The 17,269-nt window shown below is 37.2% G+C and overlaps 1 long non-coding RNA gene across 2 annotated transcripts in view; it reads right to left on the bottom strand.

Annotated features, from left to right (window-relative positions):
- The window catches only part of LOC116216988, a 152,234-nt gene that overhangs the window by 109,023 nt on the left and 25,942 nt on the right, over nt 1–17,269 (bottom strand). For both annotated transcript variants that reach the window (XR_004160794.1, XR_004160793.1), the window contains exon 5: nt 15,401–15,517. This is a non-coding gene — a long non-coding RNA (uncharacterized LOC116216988). The remainder of the gene's footprint in view (nt 1–15,400; nt 15,518–17,269) is intronic.

Genomic DNA, 17,269 nt, shown 5'->3' with positions numbered 1-17,269 from the left:
CAAAGAAGGACCATGATGATCTGCTAGAATATCACAAGTTGAGACACTGTGTCCTTTGTGAAAGGACAAGAAATTAACTGTAGACATTTTTAATCGGTATAAAAATATAAAATACGCATCTGAGACCAAAAGCATAACCTAAAGAGCCCATCTGCCAGAAAAGCAACATCAGTTTTATGTTATTGTCATGTTATGAATGAGATGCAGTGAACAATGACTAGGCTGTTAGAGTACTCTGAAAAGCCTGGAAGAGAGATAAGCAAGGGGTCACTTGATGAAAGCATGCTATCAAGCAGCACAAAGAAGGTAAATCATGTTTTTTTCTTTCACAATTGAGAAGAACAGCAAAAAAAATCCCACTCAAGTTAAAAGTAGAGGATTTCAAAACATTTCATACTATTTATAGCCACCTGAAATAGATGAAACAGACCTTTTCAAGATTAAAAACAAAACAAAACAAACCTGATATAACTTCTACAAAGAGAAAAAATAAATAAATAGCCAGACTTACTGGAGATAATTTTTGAAAATACTGTTGAGATAATACTGAAATCCTTCCTTCCAAATTTATATCCATCTCAGAATATTACATATTATCAAGATATTGACTACTCTAAGGGAGAAAAGTTATCCCATACCTTCCTAATGTAAGTCAAATGTAGACACTTCTTATCACAAGTGTCTGTCATGGATCACTGTGAGAAACAAATCTAAAGTCCTTTTCCAAGTGCAGACATCTCCATTCCTTTGTTTTGATTGTATATACTCTAATTTGCCAAGCAGGCAGGTCAGTGCATCAGAATCAGTAACCAACAAGTAGCAGGTTGGTAAAGTATCTTCCGTCACAAAATAATGACATATTCACAATGCCAACAACAAAGAACATGGTTATTTCACTACACGGACTATAATTCATATCATCCTTCGTACTGTTTTGGTTGTGAGAACCATTCCACTCCTCCAAATATTGTATACATTAATGCTTAAGCCAACCATGAAGGCTCAGTTTCTCACCTAGTTATCAGTTTCTTTTATCTAGCTCAGTTTCTTTTACCTAGCAATCTCATATAGAAATCTCAGTATTTGCACTGCATTGTAGACTGGATCTAGTATAAAAGCTTGTAGTCACCATAAGAGCTCAAACACAATAAGATGAGTGCCACAGTATTTCAAAACATACTTTCCAGTATACAATTATAAGTAATATTTATTAATATTCACAATAAGAAAAATTGTTAGCAAAGCATCACTCTTTTCTATAAAATTACTATTAAAATTACATGTGCTATAATGCCTAATTTTGTAATGGAAAATATAAAAAACTTCTGCAGTCTGGGTGGAGAGTGTATCATATCTGGGCCCTTCATTTGCACTCCACAGTCTTACAATTCCATTATAAATTACTAAGTCTATAGTTTGAAGAATTTCAAAGGGGAAAAAAAAAACACAAAAAACCAAACTAACAGAAAAACAAAAACAAAAAAAAAACAAGCAAACATAATACAAAACAAGTGAAAGAAGCACTGGTAGATTTACTTGAGTTTGGAAGAACTATCTTAATATTTTGTGAAATGTAGTTATAAGAGTAAGTTGTTAAGAACATCTCTACAGCAGCTTGCAATTAGACAAAGTATGCTCTACTCAGCACTACACACAACTTTCAGTAACACCAGCAAGTTTTGTGACCCAAATGTTATGGCAGTCACAAAGAATTCTACAAAGGCATCGTTTTTTAAGAACAAGTAATAAAGGGTTATAGAGAATTTTGGCAAAATTAGTAAGATGATTAAATACTTGTTTCCCTAGAAGAGTAAAGTTTAGCTTTCCAGTAGGAGTTTAGACCATGATTAAAGCAGCTCATATAGACAGGAAAAAATAGTCTATGCCTAAAGAAGTAAAAGAAAGAAGAACTGGAAGAGACATCACACCACCAGCTGAAGATCGTCTCTGAAAAGTTTAAGGATTATTTGCATTTGTCCTTGTTGTATAAGACTACAATGAAAATCAGCTCCTACTGTAGTCTTTTTGAGACTGATAAATTTTTAAACTATTTTTGCAGTGTGAAGTTCTATGCATAAGGGGTACAAGAACTTATGTGACTTATCTGTTCACTGTGATGTGTATTTCTAAGACACTGAGATTCCCTCCGGTGAAAGGTTCAGTCGATACATACAGTATAACCGTACATTAATAACAATAAAAAACCTGCTTGGGTGAAAGGATTTTTCTTGTTTACATATTTAAGTGTGAGAAAAGCAAGGCTGAGCAATGCTTTCACATTCAACATTACAAGAGGGGGGAAACATATTTCTTAAAGTGTCTTCTGATTGGTGCACAGTAATCTATGAGAAGTACATGTAACTTAAATATGTGAGTCAAAGTTGAAATAGAAGGGGTTTTTAATTGTTGTTGGAGTTTTTTGTTTGTTTGTTTTATAGGAATATATCCCATTCATAAATACACAGTTCAAAAATTGCAGTAGGACTCAGAAGGCACTCTAGCCAGCCCTTTGCAAGGCAGTCTATCAGCCATCCCTAGCACTCTGTGAACAGCTGAGACACTTCTGGCAAAATAACAGAGAAGCATCTGAGAATGCTGGGGAACAATGAACAGAGATTAATAATAGAGTTTGGAGGAGAGGTAGCAGATGACTTCATATAAGATGGCTACAGTGACTTGCTGCCAGGAATGGAAAGAGGTGACCAAGCTGACTAGCTGACTTTCTACTACACCATTCCTCATTTTATCACAGTGTCTTGTTATCTACCACTCCAGGGCACATGCAACTGCTGCAACCCAACCAGCTGTTTCACTGTCCCTTTTCCCAAGCTCATCAAGACGACAAAGGTCAGTCTTTCCTCCAGGCCACAATTCTTGAGGACATGAAAGTAGTGGGGATGAATACTTTTTAAAGCTTTGACTTGCTTAGTTAACAATCCTTTGCATTGTTACCACAAGTGAAAGCTGATGGACGAGAGAGGGAAAAAAACATATCCCAAAACAAATGGATCTACCCATTGGCCTCTCAGGAGGAGTTGGCTGTATATCCTGGAATGCCTAATGTTCAGAAAATTTATCTTGGTAAAGACTCAGGAAATTTTTTTATTTTACTCAAAGTAAAAATACTGGTCAATGTGAAAATAAAAAGTGAAAATAATACTCCTCCTTGTAAAAAATTCCAGCCTCCTACACTAACTATCTCATGGACTTCTAAAACACATGCATTTTATTTTTTTTTTCTACTAACATTCTATTAGTATTTACAATGTAGTTCAGAAGAGATTTTTAAGAGGGAAAAAGGCAAATTACAATAACATACCAATGTGTTTAGAAAAGGCTGTAATTGCAGAGGATATAGACCATGTTACTTCCTTTTCTCAAGGAGAGGAACAGAAAACATCAGACAAGTAACTCAAATCCTTTCTATTGCCACACATTGACATAGGAGGAACATATTTAGGAAGGATGCCTTTTTGTACACACTATTCTGGTTCTAGGAAACAAACTAGATCTACAGGTGCACAGAATTAGCATTTGTAGATCCCTATTAATTCAATGGGATAGCAAGCAATTAAAAAAAAAACAACAACAACAACAAATGAAAAACAAACAACCACCAAGTGCAGTTAGGAGGCTATGCTCTGTTAAGATCTGACTGCCTATGCGGGACAAGGGGGAACAGACTGATCAATAATTCCACACTTTTGGAAGACACAGCTCTACTGATATCAGTTTCTTTGCACTGCTGTTCCTTAGTCCTCAGCATCATGGTAAGAACAACAGCTCAGAGCTATTTCAGAGTGGTAAAATGACACTACATATATCCAGCAACATAACACCTGTCTGACACTAAGGTATGCAATTGTTGTACGATTATGCGATCATTGCTTAGTTCAAATTGCCTCAGAAAACATAGGTTTCTGAAATAAATTTAGCACCAATTACTTGTATTAATACCTACAGCTCTCAATCAAGCATGTTTCCACCATAGTGCCCTTAAATACGTTTTATTTTGGTATATTAAGCCAGAAGTTATTTCACAGATCTGCTTTTTAAAGAACTGTTGTTAAAATAAATACATCAAAGTAATGAAGGCCTGGAATCCAATAATAATACACTAATTCCAGTATCAAGAAATGGTAACATTCCTTCATATTTCAGCAAACAATCTGTATTACGGGCTATAACAGCACAGATGACTAAGGTAGTCAATCTCTGAGGAGGTAGGGAGGCATGTAGAAATGTTCTGTGCTGCAGCTTATTAACCATTCCAATGAAAGCAGAATCCATTGTGGCTAGTGAGCTCACTTTTTTAAAACAAAGATACAGCAACAACTGCAAAGATCACTGGTGCCCTCAGATAGTGAAAACGGAGGCTTGGCTATTGTTCCTTCTAGGTAAAATGAACGTCATTTGAGAACATCAAAACTATTTTCATCACTGGTGAAAGCACAGTTAAGTGCACCGATTATGCAAAGGATGGAAAAACAAAAATAAATGGTATATTAAAAATAGCACTATGATGGCTACTATCCAGATACAGTTGTTAGCTCTTCCGTATAGTTTTCTTAAATATGAAAGCTTACAATGTGTTACTGTTATATTGGACTGTCTGCAAGATTTTGGATTAGTACATTAGTTTAATGTTAGATATTATGGCTTGGAAAAGAATGGGAATCTCTAGAACATCAGACATTTAGTAGGAACGCCTTTTCCATGTGACAGGGAAAGAAAGATAGCCTGAGACTGAGAAAAAACCTGGAATCAGTAGGAACATGAGGACCAGGTCGCACCACTGCACAGTTTGGTGGGCCACAAAAGAACTGGGGAAGCCGTTAGGGAACCCAAACAAGGGTTTGGGACCAAAACTGCTTTGAGAAAGGAATCTAGACAGTGGGGAGGAAATAAAAAAGAGGCTGAAATATTAACAGGTTGAATGAAAAAACAGAAGTAGCCCTAGTAAAATAAGTAATATACAAATGAGTGGCTCTGTCACATCCAGTTCTGTTCCCTAATTAAGGAGAACAAAAAGAGTTAGGAATATGGTAGATTGTGATAATACGACAAGCTGAAATCTCCACAGGAGAAGAGACACCTGATGTGCATAGTTTAGTTTCCAAGGATGCAAGAGAAGCAGTTCTGATTGAGAACCTATAACCAATCATGAAGCTCTGTCCTCCCAAAAAAAGTAGAAATGACCACATGAAACAGCATTCTTCCATTTGAAGCTGCAGTTATTCTACTGACTAAGCAGGCAGCTCCATCTCAGATTTGGAGAGGTGAATTCCAAGAACTCCTGGCCTACTGTGGAGAACATATGCATTATTTATCTAGGAAATAGCATTCTGTTAGCAACTCATGGCCCCAAACAGACAACGTTTCCTCATAATTCCTCACTTAGTAATTGCTATTTGCTTATGTTTTATAAGAACTGGTCTAAACCCAGCAACATCTGAATCATTTCAAGCTGCTGGAAACTAGAGCTCATTGGGAATTCTCCAGAGAAACTTGTTGAAAATGCTGGACCAAAAAAATCTACATGTTTTCGCCCAAATCCTTATTTCAGCCACAATCTAATGAAACCGTCTGTCAGGCAGGTCTTGGCACTTTGACTTCCTGACAACCTGAGCTATTGGAAAGCCCAGCTTCTCAAACTTCTTGCTATCTGTCCCTCTTCTGGAGCACTCAGAATTGGATTCTTATCTGCCCAGAAGGCTTGCCAGAGATTTTTGGGGCCATGGATTCTTAGCCCATTCCTGAAAACAGCTTTCACGATTTGCAGTGGGCATTCACATGATGACATCTGCAACTGTATTGAATCCCGAAGCTTTCAGGCTTCCAATTCTGATGTCTACACAGGCTGCCCGGCTCCCATACTGCTCTACAAGCTAGGAAACAAGAGGTCTATACATCTTGGGACTTTGCTCAAAGGATGGGCTGTATGATGGACTGTGGGCCCTGAAAGTCCTGGCATCTAAAGAATTCCCTCCACTTTGACTCTTCCCCACAACTCACAGCAGTAAAACTGACCAAAATTATGTCAGCCTCCATCAGTCAGCTGAGTACTCCCTACAGCACAGCTCATTTCGGATATACCACATTTCCTGTGGTTTTGGCTTTCGTAAAAAATGGGGGGTAATTCTCCCCTCTTCCTTCCTCCAATCTCAAAGAAAACACTAAAATCTATGGCAGAATGGAAACTCAGGTTCCTTGCCAGCTCTACCTGCACTGTTAGAAGTAACTTATTTGGTTATTTCATGACAGTATCCAGAGATCTCTGCAATGCAGACATTGGTATTTCAAGGTCTGTTTTCTACAGATCTTCTCTATTAGAGAGAGATTTATTTTCCTTTCACCAGGCAGAGGAGAATGCACCTTGCCCTGCAGAGGCATTTTTAAGTTTTGAAACAGGCCTTTCTATTTCCAGCATTTTCATTGAGGTTGCTTCAGTCAGTGCTTGATAAAGTAACCTGCATTGTATCAAAGTGTTGGTGCAGAAGCCCCAGGAAATCATAATTTTCCAAAACCTTTATGCTAAGCCTCTCAATTCCTGCAACAGTAGCTAATACTGTATGAACAACACTCATGCTCTTAAACCTTAGGGTTGCTGTGTCTAAAAATTAATTCCTTTAGGATTTGTTGGTTTCTAGATACCATGGACCTGGTGCAGGATAAATAACATTTTGTCAATAATATGAAGAAATAATCAAAAGAATCTTCAGGAAGCATAATTGAAAAACTGGCAGAATCTTTCACAGAATGTCAAAGTGGCATGCAACATACACAAGCTTGTTTCCCTTTCCAGTTCACTGAACATCAGGCGTAATCTACAGCCTGATTCAGTTTAAAATACACCCACAGTTTCCCTACAGTAAAAGCTTGCACAAGGCTTCTGTACGCTGAGCCTGAATGAGCTTTTTGCTAAATCAGACAGGCCCTTAGGATTCCCAGCACACATACGTAAGCATGGCTGGAAATGGGGAAAGAGAAGGGGCAGACTGCCTGTGCTGTGGTGCCAGCCTGATCTGTGTAGCAGACCAGAAGGTCATAGTTTAGGCTGGGGGAAGCACTGTTCTGCTCCATTCGAGCAGAAGAATTTTATGTTTGCTCAGAAGCACAAGCAACTTTGAAGCGCCATATATGGGCTGAGACTCAGGCCCTGCTGGAAAAACCTGCTGGAGCTGAGCTCTGCACATAATTCATATGAACATTAATGAGAGTTAAATGCATGCATTGAAAGAAGAATAGACCCTTTAGTGATTTGTCAAGATAAAATTCAAAATAACTTTGAATGCTTAGAGGTAAATATTATGTTTAGGAATTAAAAACAGCAGAAGTAGTGGAACAATTGCCTATAATGAGATCCAGGAACAATCTACTCACTGTACCAGGTTTTCATTAGAGTTATGGCCTGCAGCCATACCACCTTGTGCTGTGATCTTAAATGCTAAGGCAGGTCAGGCTGGCTAGTATTTGGAACAGAGACCTCCAAGCAAGCTTACCACTGCAGGAGCAGCTTAGTGATGCCATGATAATGTCCTTCCTTCTGAATCAGTATTGGATCCAGGTGTTAGAAGATCTGAAGGTCTTTTGTATGAAATCTAAATCTAAGGATATGATGACCTGTCCTTACTATAGCAATGTCACTTTGAAACAGCTACTGAATTTCAGTATGGAGGTGACTGCAAGTCAGTGATAGATAAGTGATACTGATATAATATAATTATCAACTTTACAGGGAAGCTTAAGAGCCAAATGCAACAGTATGGGGAAAATGGCTGAAGCCTCAAATTGTCCAGAGAAGTGCTAAGAACCGTTTGCTGCATTATTTTTAAAAGTCAGTATTCAAATCCTTTTTGGAAACGTCCACCTTCTTGGAGCTCTGCAAAGGGAGGGCGCTTTTAACTCCAGGGTTAACACTGAGGTTATCACACTTGCTTGTGTCCTCTAATCCCCTGCATGTGTCTGAGTTGTCTCTGCAGCAGCGCCTGAACCACCAGAGTTCACAAAGTGGGCCACACACTGTTAACAGTAGAGCTGGAAGAGCAGCTCCAGAGGAGGCTCAGCTGTCTGGCTGATGGTAGAACAGCAGACAGCTTGTCAACTGTCCCATCCCTGCTCTTAAATCTGATGGGATTAAACCCCTCTGGCATTAGCCCTGCAAGCAATTAGGTGCTTATTCATTTGAATATGAACTGGATAGCTGAACTGAATAGTTCCCTATCTAAATCAATGGGACTATGCACACAAAGTGCACACAAAGTTAAAGATGTATCTGTCTCTGAAGAATGACGGTATAAGTGAGCAGTGCAGCTATGCAATTCCTAATTGATGTTCTTGATTTATTAACCTCCCTGTTGTCAACCAGGGCACTGTATGAACACTGTTTTGCTTGTTCATGTAGGACACGATCCTGAATACTGCTGAGAGCTCTTGAGTCTGCAGTGCTGAGAGGGCTGACTTCATTGGGAATTCACTGAAATGCATCAATTGGAGTTCATTGAATTCAATGGGATTTGAGAGCATTTGGCATCCCTTAGGAGGCAATTAGCACCTTCCAGAAAACAGGCCTTAGACAATCAGGTCTAGGGAGTTCAGACAGGTTTTCCTCTGGGTTTTGGGACAGTTACTATTTGTATACAATAAATACTCCTGTTAATTTTTTGCCTTAAAATGTAATTTTGAACAGACCTTGGACTGTCTATTATCATGCTTGGATAAGTAACAGAGACAAGACTGATATTGGTGAGTGACTTACCGCTGGTTTACCAGAACTGGGTTGCAAAGTTAATTTTGCTTGGAATTGCATTACAATGTCACCTAAACAAAACATTTCTCCTCTTTACCACACTTTTGAGCTTTTATTTCCATCACGTGGGTGAATAAAATGATCTATTCAAGATACTCATACAGTACTGGGAGTTGCTCATCCCTGACTTCTTGCGCTGAAAAGGAGAAAGCCATGAGTCTGTGGGCTGTAAGCAGCTACTAGGATATGCCTGTTTGTATGTGGGCCATATATTCTTAATACCTCAGTTTTACCACTGACTTCATGAAAACAAGCAGGGTCACATAAACCAGCTGGTGATGCATGTTTGTGAGGAGGAGAGAAACCATCAGCACACACTAGCCGCTGCTTTATATCAAAAACTCTTTCAACTTATTATAGATGAGGGATGGAAATCAGAGACCACGGGAGTCCATTGGAGTTTTTAAATCAAATTGCTTTTGGATTGGTCCCTTAAACAAAGACTCTTTTTCAGGATATTGAAGTATTGCAATTAGCAGATTTTCACAACTAAACGCTCTGTACTCATAAATAAATACCACTTTAAAGCTTGCATATTTTTTCTTCTTTACTTTGCTGTTTGTGGGTTTGAAGATGCATTTCCTTCTAATAGCAAAATATAACACAAGGAATGAGGTAAAATGTCCAGTACTCAATATAGTCAGAAGAACTAAAGGGATCATGTCTCCATTTAGCTTCCAAATGCTGCTTTAATCCCTTCTAAAACTCTACTATCTTCTGCAGAACTGCAAAGGAATCCTTGTGCTTCAGAAATACATCTTATTTATCAATGAAATAGGCAGCTCAAGGCAATAGAAAAAAAAATCCACATTAGAAAGAAGAATGTAATACTTTTATAACATCTAACATCACCTTTCTGAACAGAAAGATGAAAACCACCAAATGTCAAAAGAGCATATTACCCAGGATAAACTGTGCACTGCTGCCACTGCCAACTGCTTTAATAGATGAGGGCTGCTCCAAAAGTAATACCACCTCTTGGATTATGTTGGCTCACAATATCAGAGCTGAATATTGGTGGGATGGCAGTAGAGCCTGAATCTTCCCACCAAGATCCTAACACATTTTATTGCCATGTGACAGATGGCAGCAGTGGGGCAGTCTGGCAGAACTGCATCTAACATGGAAATGCAGATTAAGTAAAGGGGTGCTATTGAATTTCTCTGTGCAGAAAAAATGACACCCACTGACATTCATCGACACTTGCTGACTGTTTATGGAGAACAAACAGTGGGTGTGAGCACAGTGAGGAGGTGAGTGGTGCATTTCAGCAGTGGCAACAGTGGTATGAAAGACAAGCCATGTTCCAGACTGGCATGCACAGCTGTCATACCATGAAATTAAGAGTATTTCGATCAGATCATTCATGTGAATCAACTAATGGTGGTGATAATGCTGGAAAGTAGTATTTTGCAGCTGAGAAATTTCTATATCAAATAGTGTTATTGTGGTTATTCTATTTTTTATATCTATGTTAATTTTGAAGGAAATAAATGGGAGGCATTACTTTCAGAGCAAGCTCCATGTATGCACTTGAACGTCTGACCGCAGTAAGTGAAACTTTTGCTTACTTTTTTTTCATTTAAAGAAATACATACTTTTTTTTTTTTAATCCAGATAATGCTGTAAAGTTCTACCAAGAGGTTACACAAAGGAACTGCAAATAAAGCGTATGTACATAAATAACTTGGTCTGACTTTTTGTTTAATGTCTAAGATGATTGGAACAGATTGTATCATGAACTGCTTTCCCTTTAGCTAATTAAATAGCCGTCCCCACTTACCATAAAGCATATTCTTATTAAAACAAGTATCTATATTCACTCTGTTGGATAAATTACTTCCAAGTAAGTGCCATAAAGTCCATTACACTCATGCTTTAGAAGTGGATCAGGTCCAAACAGACAATCAAAGGATTTCACTGGGATTACGTTAGATTAGAAAAACTAAGGAAAACTTGAAGCACTGACAAGATTGTAAAGATGTAAAGGATAAATTAGCAGTTACATACCAAAGTACAGCAGCAGTATCCTAGCATATTCAAAAAAGAGCAAAAGTAAAAAATATCCTATTGTACTAATCCAGGTTCAAACGGACATTTGTTTATTCAGAAATAGAATGTCATGACTAAATGTTATCTGCCATAAAAATCAAGTTGATATTTCAAAGTTTAAATACCAAAAATATACAAAAACAACCAAGTTAACCAACCATCTGAGTAGGAGCTTATTCTCTCCACAAGTTCCTTTTAAAATTGAGTAGAAAAGATCATGTTATGATTTGCTATATTAATGAGCCATTATTGCATAACTATGCTTTTATTGCAGATATATTACCTGCTAAATGATGCTGTTTTTCCAGAAAAAGTTCACAGTACAGATTCTATGGGAATGTTTCCTGCTGACAGTTCCTAAATCTTTCAAAAGCTGTCAGCAACCTCAGAAATCAAGTTTGCAGTACCCGAGCAAGCAGAAGCACATGCATAGGCTTTCTATTTTTAAACTGCAACTCAGACCATTAAAGAAACGCCTTAAATGTGAAAGATCATTGAAAATAAGAATCATCCTAAATTGTCAATTTAAAGGACACTGTCAATTACATGCAATCTAATCTGAAAATTCTATAAACACCACTTGCCATTTTAAAATTTACATTTTTAAAAAAATTACCTTCTGCCCAAACTAATTCTCCTCAGAACCACACTGACAAATGCTTGATGTAAAAAATAAGTAACATTTAGTAAAACACACATTTCCATAGAGAAGATTGATCCATGGGAAACACGTCCTTTCTATTTACCTGTAAACAGCCTTTCTACTGCACATTCTTCCTGTTAAGCTCATGAAAATGATGGCAAAATTCACCTGAACCTTAAAAGAAATTCAGCCCAAAGGTTTATAATTACAGTCAATTACTAAAGTTCACCTGCTAGACTTTTGAAATGTCCTCGTGCTTTGTGTCACTCAATGCTCTTTCGATTGTTGTATTTTTTTCAATGAAGATACAGAGAAATTGGACCCAGCTGAATGTAACTTTGCTAAAGTGAGACTGTATGATATCACAAAAATACCCATTGTACTCTGAACATGAGCACAAACATTCCTTACAAAAGTTTACTAGAAAAAAACTGATTACCACTGCTTCCATTAAATCTGATTACTCCCTTTTTATTATATCGGCCATATTCTAAGTGGTGCTCTGCAGTTTGCAGGCACAAACTCTGTTATTGGTAAATGGGATTTTTATGACTAATTTCCCCATTTGCTGCTTGTTATGAAGATTTGTGCACATAAACCTGGTACACAATTTCATGACTATATTTCAAAATGCCCCTTTGTTTTGGATTTAAGCTAGAACATAACTTTCTCAAGAGCATAATGTACTCTAATATACAATATTCCATGCTGCTTTTCAGCTGGATGGAGCAACACAGAGTAGCTAGACAACTGCCACAGTGGAAAAAGGAATTTCCTCACAACAGCCAAGAATTTGAGGATTTTATTACCTCTAAACCAACCTCTTACATTCTTCAGGGCTGTGAATCAGGGCAAGGGGTTTGTATTCCAGAAATCACTGCCTGGCAGAACATTTTCTGTGAAGACCATTTTACCTTTAGATCTCAGCTTAACAAGAAACGATTCAAATAGATGTGGATCAAGTTCAAGACGGGTGAAAAAAGGTGACTTAGAACAGCAATTCCCCACTAGCTAGTGGATGCTATATTGAGACCTGCTTTAGCAGTCCAGCCTATAATCTATACATGCCTGTGTGAAAGCTCATTCCTATTTGTGAGTAGCTAGTACCTAACTCGTATCTCCCAGATGGGATGTCACCAGAACAAACTGCAACTGTTCTGAAGGGCAGACAAAATGTATAGATTTTTAATCTTATCACTATAGAGGCTGCAGGTTCTACAGCTCCACAGTCATTACATGGAAACAAAACTTTCTTTTACTTCTTATTATATAAGAAAAGAAATTAGGATATTTTTTCTATTTTTTATACAAATTTTTACTAGTCTTAATTAAGTTTTACATATAAACATGACTTAACTGCAGTTGGCAATATAAGTAGTGCTGTAAAAGCAAAACCCATGGCCATGGGGGTTCCTTTAAAATTGAAGCCAAGGAAGAGAAAAGAGAGAAAATGTAGATTAAGATTTGCTACAGAGAGAGAAAGGAAAGGATGAATCATAAAATATAAAGTACATTGATGCAGAAGGGTGTGTTTATACACACACTTGCATCTATATCCATACAAATATACTTTTCAAGTCTATACACTGTTGGGCAACATATGTATTGTTCACAAAGTAAGCAAAATTCAAAATAGCGTTTTCATTCAGGATAAGATTTACAGTAAGTTCAGAATTAAAATTGTTTATATTGTTTATAATTTTATTAGTGCCAGTTACCTCTCCTCCACTATAGATTGAAAGATCATTCCTTCCACCCGTAACTTTGGTTACAAAATCTCCAAATGAACCTTTCAGTAACATCAGCCCAGCTAACACTCTGCTCTTCCAAAGACAGGACTTTGCCAGGGTAATTGCTTACTTAGAACAAATTCTGGGAGAGACCATGACAAAAATGTTCAGAAGATACAGTTTGTCAAATACTATCTAAAGTTTTTTTCTGAAAGCTACCGTTGAAACAGTGTTGAGAACAACTTTTAAGTCTTCAGCAGATCTACAAAGCACTTCTTAGTTTCATATCTCTACCTGTAAAGTAGAGACAATGATCGCACTTAACCTCCTTAATAAAAACCTTTGGTATCTTTTGAATTAAAAAAACCCTTTAAAGAAACTCGCACATAAAGAATTTATTTTATATATACTCACAAGTCAATTACTCTTGTGGGTACAGAAACATATATAGAACAGATTGGCAAGTTAAAATTCCAATAGAAACTATGAAGTTCCTGTAGAACTATAAAACTACAGTAATATTTATGGTCAAACTTTATTTGTTCTGTAAATTGCATAGAGCTTTAAGCCAAGATTGATCAAGCTATATGCTGTGTACACTGAACGGACAGAATTTCTAAAGAATTATCTACTAGAAACTTAATACATTTCTCAACCTCCTTTAGAAGTTTGCTCTCAGCCTTAAATAATCACTCCAAATAAGTCATCTAAGCAAACACTACCAACATTATTAAAACTAAGCTTCCCAAGGAAATCATATGCCACTCACACAAATTCTAGATATTTATGAATGAAGTGGATTGAATAAAATTTTTGAATCTTCAGAATTGTTTTAATTTGCTTATATGGAAATGTTAACTACTTTTCCTCCAAAGTTTCATAAATTTTTCTAATGAATATGTTGAAAGACCTCTCAAAACCACAATACAGATACTTTTACAAACATGCAGTGAGTTTCAACAATGCAAGGTATCATTTTTCTGTGTGTTAAATCTTCTGAAAACAATTGATTGCAAATGATACACATGAGCTCATTTACTAGAATTGTTCATTTTTCTGCATGAATGTTCAGATACATGCCTTATGGCACAACTATTGGGCTGAATCACTTTTTGAGATAGTATATTTTAGTAAGAGTTTGTTGGTTCCACATATGCAAACAGACTAGTGGGAGCACAAGGTGAAGAAGCAAGATAAATACTAATATTTATGAATTTGAAAGGTTTACCTGGCTTGGAAACAGAATCATCAAATCCAGCTACAATCTAAAAAGTGCCCATGCAAACTTCTAATCACTATGCAAAACATGAAAAGAACCAGTAAGAGCAAGCTCAGTTTCAAATTTGTGGTTAAAAAATAGGCATTAAAACATGCCAAATGTTACATAGATTTTTTTTTGTCTGATCTCCTCTGTGTATTGTGGAGTTTGGATTTTTTGTTTGTTTGTTTTTTTATTTGTTTTTTAGGTTTGTTTCTTTTTTTTTAATCTTAGCAGGCATCTACTGTCAGCTATTGTAAGAGACTGGGTCTTCTAGCCAGCCCTTGCAGGCATCACACATCCTTCAGACTTCCATCCTCCCAGAACTCCTGATTCATAGCTAACGAAGAATCTCTTTTGGCCTCTACACAGTCCTTCTCAGCTGAGACTTTGTATCTGTAAAACCTTTGAGATTTTCCTATCCAAGGAGCTGTTATTCCTATCTTCTTCTCAGATGCATTTATTTTTTCAGCTGGAAACATGTGATGCTTAAGGTCAACTTTCTTTTTGTCAGGTTCTAACGAGCTTTACAAAATGTATCACCACAAATCTGATTTTTATCCCAAAAAGAATGAGTTATTACTAAGCACTCATGAATTGCTAAAATGGGAAGAAAGGGGTTCCCTTTCATGTCATGATTACTGCTGCATTTTGTCTCTTACAGCCTCTTCCAGCAGCAAGTTCTTCTCCGTCTCTTCTAAGCCCCCTTCCTAAATGCTTCACAGCTCATGATGCAGCTGTTTGCTTGTTTCTCATAAGTTTGTCTCTAATATCCATCCCTTCCTGGACGCACAAACATGAGAAGGATCTATAGTTAAAGGTCATTGTTGGTATCTTCTGTCTTAAGGAAACATACAAGAATTTGCCTCTCATTTTAAGTATTCCCTCTAATAAAGAAGTGCACTTACCTGACAGGATTTGTTGTTTTACCAGTACTGTGTACAACTGCATCTAGGACTTAATTCTTCCTTCTCTCCTAGGAGAGGCAATGAATGTCTCCTTAGAATTTCACCATGATATCATGCCTGGAAGAGAATGGCAATGAGTTAAACAAGCAGTTCCCGGAATGTGAACAAGTGACCCTGTTGTTAAGTGACTGTGCTGACTACTACTGCTTAATTTTAACAAAAGATGTTATCCAGTGTCTAGCAATAGAGTCCTAATAAGTCTCTCACTTATGGCTGATACTGAAATAAAGCAATAAATCTATCCATACTAGCAACACCTTCTTTCTTAGGGAATGAATACAATTTATCAAAAGTCACTGCTAATACAGTCATCATTTAGAATTTCCAAGAACCCTGTGGACAGACACAGCCTGGCAGATAGAAGAGTCTATTTTGCTGTCATCCCAGTGTTGAGGACAAGAATAACGAAGTCATTAAATATTTTATTAAAATAAAATTATTTCCCCAGACTTATTTCTTTTTGCAGTATTTAATAGAACAACATCAAATAAGTGATACATCTATCCAAGTATTCTGTCTCTGACAATGTCCAGTGGACATGGAAAAACACAGGCATAGAGATAAGCATGTAGTGACATTTCTCTAGACTATTCTCCCAGGAGAGACACCAGCAAACAATTGCCCTTGATGGACTTTTTTCCTCTGTAATCTACCGCTATCCTTCTTAAACCTGTGTAAAATAGCAGCATATATAATGTCACGAGATAAAGATTCCCACAATTGTGTTATGAGGTACCTCCTTTCTGAACTAGTTTCACTCAGAATTCCAGGTTGGTTTTGAATCATGTATTTTAGAAGTTTTACAGTAAATGAGAAAACATTTTTATCTTTACCAAATATTTTCCTTTAAAACATTATATTTAACAATTATATAAAAATCAGTGAATGAGGCTTAAGAAAGCAAAAATGAAATTATGCAGACACTAATCTATGTTTTTTATGCAAACCAACCTGAAAAGACAATTAATTTGTTTAAATATCAGTATATCTGTCAGGAGATAGGCTGCTGGGTTAGAATTTAGAATTTCCAGTTAGAATTTCCTAATTGTTACTTTGCAGTGATTATTTAGAATATCACATTATTTTCCCATGATCTCACTGATGCCTTTCTGTGGCAGCCCGTGAAGATGTGATCTACCACACAACCATGGAGCTGGACGCCCCACTATGCCAATCAGCTAGGTGCCAGTACTTTCTACTTTGTGAGCACTGTCTTCCACAAGCTCTCAGCCTTCTTGGAACTCAGGTGAACTAAACACAACAGTGACTGAAGGGATTCATTCTTAAAGATGTGTTAAGTAGCAAAGCAACACAGGGTCTTAGGTAGGAGATCCACAGCAAAGTGATGAGGGAAACCAGCTTTATGGATAATGTATTCATTTCAACTCTTATAGAGGTCCTTCAGTAAAAAAAGAAAGCAGTGACCTGTCCTTTGTGTCTTTACTATTATCTAACCTCTGAACAATGATGTTTTTTCCTGTTGTACACTCCTGAAAAAACTCCTCAATGTCTGACTGAATTTGGCCTGTTGCTTGCAATACTGCAAGTTGTCCTTTCAGATGAAAGCAGATGGAAGAAACACAGTCCTCACTTGAGTTCTAAATACACAATGCCATAGAATGTGACATGGCTTCATGTAAGACAAGACATAAACCCTTTCTGACTAGAAGGAAGGAACAGCATGGTGAGGATCATGTAGACTGGGAGATAAAAGCCAGAGACAAAACTCTTTGCTGTCCTGGCCATCCATCCAGGGGGTTGACATGCTGGTGGACAAGCATAAGGCTTCTCCTCTTTTATGGGGACTGT

Source organism: Meleagris gallopavo, chromosome 10, assembly GCF_000146605.3.
Source record: "Meleagris gallopavo isolate NT-WF06-2002-E0010 breed Aviagen turkey brand Nicholas breeding stock chromosome 10, Turkey_5.1, whole genome shotgun sequence".
NCBI classification, from domain to species: domain Eukaryota; kingdom Metazoa; phylum Chordata; class Aves; order Galliformes; family Phasianidae; genus Meleagris; species Meleagris gallopavo.
Note: the sequence above shows the minus strand (reverse complement) of the source record. Positions and strands in the feature narration are given on the sequence as shown.